This window comes from Patella vulgata, chromosome 1, assembly GCF_932274485.2.
Source record: "Patella vulgata chromosome 1, xgPatVulg1.2, whole genome shotgun sequence".
Classification (NCBI taxonomy): domain Eukaryota; kingdom Metazoa; phylum Mollusca; class Gastropoda; family Patellidae; genus Patella; species Patella vulgata.
Window position 1 is genome coordinate 91,307,972 of NC_065879.2, and position 8,675 is coordinate 91,316,646.

General features: G+C 36.3%; 2 long non-coding RNA genes across 3 annotated transcripts; both read left to right on the forward strand.

The window, feature by feature from the left end:
* The first annotated feature begins 232 nt into the window (after positions 1-232).
* Positions 233-2,966, forward strand: LOC126817899 (uncharacterized). 2 transcript variants are annotated; one of them, XR_008788265.1, is made up of 5 exons: positions 233-348; positions 1,139-1,199; positions 1,628-1,758; positions 2,288-2,447; positions 2,838-2,966. It is a non-coding gene; the product is annotated as an uncharacterized LOC126817899 (long non-coding RNA). The 2 variants fall into 2 exon arrangements; XR_008788269.1 differs by lacking the exon at positions 1,139-1,199 and having other exon boundaries at positions 248-348.
* Positions 2,967-3,124: 158 nt separating this feature from the next.
* Positions 3,125-5,395, forward strand: LOC130013969 (uncharacterized). Its single transcript, XR_008788938.1, has 3 exons — positions 3,125-3,333; positions 3,507-3,617; positions 3,833-5,395. It is a non-coding gene; the product is annotated as an uncharacterized LOC130013969 (long non-coding RNA).
* The last annotated feature ends 3,280 nt before the right edge of the window (positions 5,396-8,675 follow it).

Sequence of the window (8,675 nt, forward strand, 5' to 3'; positions counted from 1 at the left end):
ATGTCGCCTAATATCAAAACTAGACATTAAACAAAAAAAAAACCCACACGCCATTATTGATTCACCGGTTGCCATGTCACCAATAACCAATTAAAGTGGTAGCGAAACAATTTAAAACTAAGGAGATAAATCCTTCACTGCATAGGGGAAGGTTGCAACCTGATACCCGTTACTACTTATAACCTACACACCCTGACCCATATTCGTCATTGCTTTTAACTTTATGGGATGGATTGTTTTGACGAGGATTTCATTCAACGAATCTACTGGGTAAATCCGAACGAGACCTGTATGTAATTAGTGATTGTTCGTATGCAATTATCATGCTGAATAATTGCATAATACAAGGTATGTGCCGGGCATTTTTTTAAATATAATCGACTAATCATAATAGCTTAATGTCCTTACAACCTATTATAGTCTGTTCGAATTATTCTCCAAATTTACAACCAGGATTTATCAAAAAAAAATGAAAACGGCTTATTTATCAAATACTAAGTGAATATATTAAAAAACTATAATATTGCCTTAATAATATGTTATTGTACAACGGACATCGGCAACACAGGGGTACACTATTTGTGGGTGTGGCACATGAATGGATTTATTTAGTTGTACTGTTATATTGCAATAATATATTCTGCTCATTTGTTCGATATAACGAATATCTGTATAGCAAGTGCCACCGGGAACTGTCTATGGCGTCATCGCAGCCGCCTTGGAACTGTGACGTAATTAAATCGAAGTTCGTGAAACGATGCGCCATGGTCCAAGGAACACGCCTTTCATGGTTTCAAGTTGATTGAACATTAATTTGACGGGCGTTGAACTTTTTACGACCCCATTTCTCATCAGTAACAGTTTGGCGGGGAAAAGTGTTACAAATGTCCCGGACCCCTACATTTGGTTTTGAGTACATGATTCTGAATAGATAAGATTGTCTAGTGATCGTAACTGGATCGTAATGGTTTTTCATATAACCCTTTATTGGTCACTCTTAGTCTTTAAAAGAACTGGACCTCCCGCTTTCTTTTCGTAATTCGACCCCACCCCATTGCCTGGTCCAGGGTCCCCGCACACGGTTCATCCGGACCCGTTTCGTACTCTCAATATAGGAATGAATTTTTATTTATTTCAGAAATTAATGATGTTCATCAAATTTACTGTAATACTATTTATTTTTTACTTACTTGCCAACGGTGAGCGATATTAATTGAATAAATTGTGTCAAAGATTGCTGTAAAATGCTATTACACATTGTTTCATGACTGTTTTTCATTTCTTAAAGTAGCATAAACAGTTTTGTATTTGGAACTCGCATTAAGTGAAAATATATGGTACATTACACAGGCCAGCAGTACACAGTTCTTCCCTGGATATCAGATCCAGAAATGACATAAGGTTTTGCGAACTAACTCCCGCCGTCAATCCACGAGAAAATGTAAAATAAACACATTTGCAATTAGTGGGTATGTACCGCAAAATATACCCTTGTCTCTATGGGTTGAGATGTCAAAATTGCTTCCCAATGGTTTGTTCAATGTTATGTTATGTTGGTTCTGAAGACCGATCTAAAACTTTGTATATATTATTGACTACAGTCAAAATGATTAACTGTACTTAAAAGTTTCAGGATCGATTTGGTTCAGCAATGATGATGTTGACGATGTTGTTAGTATGAATGGACTAGATGTTAATCTAACATGGAAAATCATGGAAACAAACTACAGAGATTCAATTACTATAACAAAAGATGGGGTAAGTTATTGCAAAACCTTTATCACAAGATGGCATACAGGTACGAGAAGGTACGATGAAGTACATACATAATCCTAAAACAAAAAGACAAAAGTATGAGGGTAGATATTAGACAGTATAATTTAATTTGTGCTTGTTTGGATGCATGTTCGTTTTTGGTATTTTATTTTGGCTTGCATGTTTGAAAAACTTGGAGGCCGCGGTTGCTTACTAGCACAGAGATCCAAGGTTGGATTCCAAGAAACTTCGCCGAAATTTTCCAGTGTGGTTCCGCATATTATTGGTGCTGGGCTGTACGGAAGGTATCGCAAGGACAATATATAGTCATTCGGATTTGATGGCGAACCAAGTTACCGTGTACACATGGTTGGAATTCGAATTGAGAGTAGACTGTAGTTCCGCTCTTCAAACAGAATTTCTCTCATAGATCATATGTTATATGTCCATATTCATTAGTCCAGTCGGTACAGATAACGTTAAACCTCATTTCATTTAAAAGAAATGTAAACTGTTTTGACTTTTATTTCAGTGTAACGTCAATTCTGCGTTGATCAAGACTATGGACCCTAACCATACAATAATAACTCTACATTTAACTCATGTTCAGATGGACGACAGTGGTACTTATAGATGTACTCTAGGATTGTGGAACACACGTTACAAAGATGTTAATCTCACTATTATTACTGGTACGTGCAATTTACTAAAACTATTTGAAGCGACCACAAAAGTAAGGAAATTGTATATCTATTTACTATTCGTCGGAAGGTCACACGAATTTCCTTGTTAACGACAACCTGTGATTATGCACGCAACATCTATGGAAATAAGGCATGGAAACAACGTTTATGAAATGAACTTTATCACCATAATAGATTCCCAAGTATATGTTCATCTAAGCCAAAATGTCAAGGAAATGTATTGTATATGAGCAGTAGGCTATAATTATCAAAATTAGATTCATTATATTGAAATATATGAGCAGTAGGCTATAATTATCAAAATTAGATTCATTATATTGAAATACTTAAATATATTAGTTAACTTGCACCATAAGGCTATCTTTTTCTTTTTCAAAGATCTGAATATAGAGTGGGATATTACACCCATAAAAGATCGTTTAGCAAAGGATGTAACCTTGACATGGAGATTCAAACAGATAACAAACAAAAAGACATTATCTATTTACAGGAAACAGACTAAAAATGTAAGTGCAATTATTGCTTTATCTGTGGAATGAATAAAAATATACCATATACAAAAATAATAGGAAAACTTATAACGACTATTATTCACTAGTTGTGGAATGTATATTTAATTTAAGGGATAAAGGAAATGTGTTAATGATTATATTTTACAAGGAGAAGATACTATCAATATTTCCCGATGGTTCTGGGCAGATCAAACGGGGATTGTCGGATGTCAACATTACAGTGAGTAGTGATGATATAACAGAGACGGTAGCCTTTACCATATACAACACAACATCTGTAGATTTCAGCTACTCTTACAGCTTAAAAATAGAATTCAGGGAAACACTATACAAGCAAACTGAGTATATTGAAATTATTGAAGGTAAGTTCAAATTTAAAACAAAAAATATGATTTATAAATGAGGTGGGAATAATTCTCTACTTATGAAAAATCTCGGTACTATTGACCACAGTTTAATCATTAAAACGTAAAATCAAAGGTAACGACTATGCACACGTTTACATGCTCCGTTCATGTTTAATATATATTGTTAGAGCTAAATGAAAATGGGGGATCTTTTCAACGAATCAAACTGGTTTACGGACTTCTTGTACTGGTCTTGGTCGTCGTTGTGATTGCTTTTCTTTCAGCATTTTCATTTTATCGTAAGTAGTGTCCTTCATTTACATATTGGTTTATTCGTTTGACAATTTAATATTACAATAATATTGAGAACATAACATAATTATATTTCTATCACAAGAACATATTTATGTTTAACAAATTGTCTCTTAAAGTAAAGATCTTTACAGGCCGAAATGATATCAATGGGATATCCCCATGATTGCATGATTTTATCTCGATTTCCTCCTTTGTGTAGTGATGAAAAGACCACATCGCACAGCTAACACGGGGATGACCAGTAATGCAGCTAACGATGCGATAAACAATTCATATGAGTCAGTCAATACTGCGGATATTATAACTGACAACAATCAACTGATGGTATTCGATTCATCTTCACCCGACCTTGACCCATATCTCAACCCGTACAATGAAACAAATAGAACTGAAACAGAAAGCGATAAACACGATTATATGCAACTGAAAATCTGCACATCTATTTGTGAGGGTGACATAATAAATGGGGATGTTGAGGAACAAAATGAGGACAGTGATACTCCATCTTCGCATGACTCTGAATCATATTTCCACATGTACGATCAACCAAATAGAACTAAAACTGAGTGCGATAAACACGATTATACACAACTGAAACGATGCACCATATTTTGTGATGTTAACAACGACGATGTTCAGGAAATAAATAATGACAGCGATGGTAGATCAGGAAACGGCATCGATTCATTCAATTTGTCTACTCATGTTGGTGCTATCGATTCCCGAATTCAAAATGAAATAAACTCCACATACATAACTCCAGTATTTGAAAGATATTGATTTTGGATAGTTTGCAAAAACCAAAGAACAAAATTGTGTGCATGGCATGGTTGGCTTCCAAAATAAAATAAAACCAAGTACGAACAATCCAAATAGTTTATCCAGCATATGGACGGTTCACCGTTTTCAAAATTATACAACAAAACTGTGTTTATAGAGTGTAGATTATACTGAGAAAGAAGAAAAGTCATAAGTTTGCCGAAATATTTACCAATTTAAATTAAAACAATTGTGATTTCATAATCTTTAAAGCTTCCTTATAACTGAACTGTGTAAGTGTATAATATGTGTTCATAAATATCGCATAATTTAGTGTGTGTGAATATGGACGCAAAACGGATCATTATCACCAAAACCAGCAATGAACTCTGGCGCTTTGCTAAGACCCCATATTGTGTGGTAACTATACCATTAATGTTTTTGTTAAATCTGTTGTTTTATTATTTGTAATAGTTATTAGTAAGAACTGTTCGGTCAATGCTTGCGTCATGGGTGGCCGGAGATTTTGTTAAATTTACAAGAGCATTTAGTATTATTAGTAGTGTTCTCAGCGTTTACCCTTGTTTTTATTATTTTAGTGATGTTCGCAGGTTTGTTAGCGACACCTTTCTTGTTATCGTTACATTCGTTTTTATTATTTGAGTATTATTATACTATATGTACGACACCGTACCAGTAATTAATTCTCAATTAAGGAGATTAACTACCCTTGGATAATTTTAGATGAAAATGATGGAGATACCGAAAATGTAGAACCTTTAGTTTGAATTTGGTCGTCAATATTATTTCATCGATAATAGGTATTTCGTATGATGTTATATATCATGAACAGTGTTTGCAGAAATTAAATCCTTAAGATCCAAGGAGATCACGGCGGATACAATAGGAACTTTTGTAAACCTAATATTCCCCCAAAGGGCAAATACATGCTTATTGTAGATGCTTCACTTGAGAGGAATTACTGCTGAATAACGCATTACGATAGATAGTAAATATAGAATATTATAATCAATAAAATGTTAAAAACAAGTCCAAATAGGCAATGTTGCAAAAATGATTTTTGGTAAAATCCAGAAAGATCACTGCAGACAATAGGAACATTTGCTAAATTAATGTCCCCCCCACCAAACTTCGCTTGGGAGGAATTACAGCTGAATAAATGTTAAACTTCAAATCATAGAATATCGGATGTCCGAGATATTATATGGATTATAACACGCGCGCCAGTAATGGTGACTCAGTTGGCTCGCTAACCTAGAGGTCCCGTGTTCGAACCATGCGTTGGTTGGCCGAGAAGATCACCTGGATTATCCGGCGAGATTTCCTATGGTGCAGGACCGAGGGCCTTGGGAAATGAATTTTCCAGTCTTGAATAAAAAACTGTATTTGTGCTTGTTTTTACCACCAACTTAAATACTTCATCTCATTATCCAAACTTTGCAGTTACATAATGCACTCTCTTCTTAATATGCAACAGTATTTTCATAATTATACGAACCTCTCTTCGCAATATGTAGCCCCATAACACCTCCTTAGTGGGGATGAGCTGTATGTCCGATAGCAGTATATGCAGGGGGGGGGGGCACCCGCTATTAATTGCAGAAAAAAATTGAATGGCGTTCAATTGGATTAGTCGTGGCAAAGGGGTTAATGTGGTTTAATTTCCAGCACAAAATCCATTCTAAAAGTACCTGTTCATGGATCATAAATGTAATACGCCGGGTTTTCAGTTTCCACGAAACCCACATCCACGATAGCCACATTCTATGGGATTTTGCGATTCATCCGTTGACTGCATTCCCCGAGAAAAACTGTCTACGCACTTTTAAAACTAAATATCTATACACCACACTAACAAGCCTTTATTAAATAAAGGATCGTAAAAAAAGATGTTCATGATTAAGACAGATTGGGTTACATTTACCACAATGGTATCCACACACAACAGTTGACATATTAATATCACAGGGATTATATTTCTTTAGAAGCTCGCATATTGAAACATGGTTTTTTTTGCGGGGCGAATAGTTGTAAGAACGCGTAAAAAAATGGGAAAACACTAGTTTCAGTTCTATTTCCGAGCACACAGGACATAATAAATTGCTACATCGTATTACCCGAATATAATCCGGTATCTATTGTGAATCACACGGAAATTTAGATGTTAGTTTTTAACTGACCTGGTTTATTTTTTGTTCGTATATTCCCCGTCAATTAAATAACATATTCAAAGAATTTGCGAAGCCTCTTTATTAGGGTTTCACGCTATGTAGCTTGTGCGAAACACTACTGATATTGTATGGATTCTTCTTTTTATACGTCAACATTTATAATGTGGACGTGAGACAGAGAAATGGGGATTGACGTCCACTCGACACACAAACTTGGTCATTTCGGGACTAACATATGGATCAATTTTATTTCAATAATTCGCTTGCGCGTAGTGGTCTTTAGCTGTGGAAGAAAAATCGGAGGGCCCGGAGACCACCCATGAGGTTGGACAGGCGACCCTACTCCTTGTCACGTAAAACCGAGGAATCGAAACCATGAAAGTTGACTTAGTGACACAACACAGACGCGCTGACCAATCTCCCCCATCTCAATTATACCCAATTATAACGTGGAGTTACTATGCCGTAGCCCCTGTCTCTGTGTGTGTCGCCTACAGGGCGCATTTTCTTTACGGATCATCTTGAAACTTTTCATTATATTCCCTATATGCTAAGTTGACCTCTATTATTTTTGGTCTGTGTGGCACCTACAGGCGCAATTCTAAACAGATCCTTTTGAAATTTTGCATACATATTCCTTATACCCTAAGGAGGATCCCTATTGGTGAATGTGTGACCCCCAGTGACAGAGTCACACCCATTTTTACATTTGTCTGTGTTGCCTACAGTCCGCAATTCCTACTGGATCACCTTGGAACTTGGCTTTCTTCGAAAGGCGGGGGACAAAATTCTTAAAATGTCAAATTATGTATGTGTAATTATTTGGCTAACTTTAGCCATTGCACCCCACCACTAACAATGTCTGTCAGAGTGTTTTTGTAATACTTGAAGATGTAAGGTACACTGCTGCACCATTTTCATGCGGTACACCTTTGAGCTAATCTAACTCAAGAATTCATATCCAGAATCTCAGCCCTCAAAGCCACATCCACCACCAGATACCCGGCTGACTTACATTCTGTCTGATGATAACATATAAGTAAAAATTGTTACATTTTCCAGCTAGACTGCCCCGCCCACCCCCGGGCTCCTGATCTACCACTTGTTAATGGATTGTCTAGGACCTTAAAGGGATATTAATTGTCATCTTGTATCATCGTCTAATCCTTTAAAGGTATATTGCATGCAACCATAGGCGTACGAACAAATGGGGTGGGGATGTCTGCCGCCCCCCGCCCCCTAACTTTGGGCAATCTGACTTTTCGGGCAGACATGTAAAGTGAAAACAAAATAAAGAGCCCGAAGTCTAATAAAACACTAATTTTACTTTTCAATTTAACTGAATACCACGATTTATTACTGAATTGACTATGTATAAAATATTTTGTTTGGAGCTATTCTATTTTGTGCCAAATAGCTGCAGCAATCTGATTGGTAAATGGGCATACAGTGAGTTTTCGGTTGCAAACCGATTGGAAGCTTTAAAGTTGTTTAATTCACTGGCTAGAACAGCAGAAATACGGATTTGCGGCGGTTAATTTTCTAAATTTTCTCAGGGAACGCGGGGTCCCATACCCCACAATGATTGTTTGGGATCTGGGATTAAGGTAAGTCATCTAACATTAAACTTGATGTATTCACGGGCTGGAATTTCCTCCCGACGGTTCTATCTCTCCGTCCTCCTCCTCCCTTTAGCATTCATCTTTGGACCACTTTAAGTCTATATTTATCTAATATCTCTATATTTATCATGGTAATATGACACCGGTGAACCACTCTTCATAAAAGGCTTTGGTTATTCAAACATGTAAAAGTCACGCCATGATCCAAATTTATAAATATGAATTAGGCGAAGCATATATTTATCGTTGATGTTAAACATACGTATACAATTTCATACACCGCCTTCTTTAAATTATATATTATTATTGGCATACTTATTCAACAAGGAAGTTACTCAAAGCAGGGAACTATTAAAATGGGTTCGTCCGTCCGTCCGTCTGTCTGTCCGTCACACTTTTTGGGACTCAATAACCCTCTTTCTAATTGAGCTAGAATGTTAAAACTTGGTGTAGGGTGTTTATTAGGTCA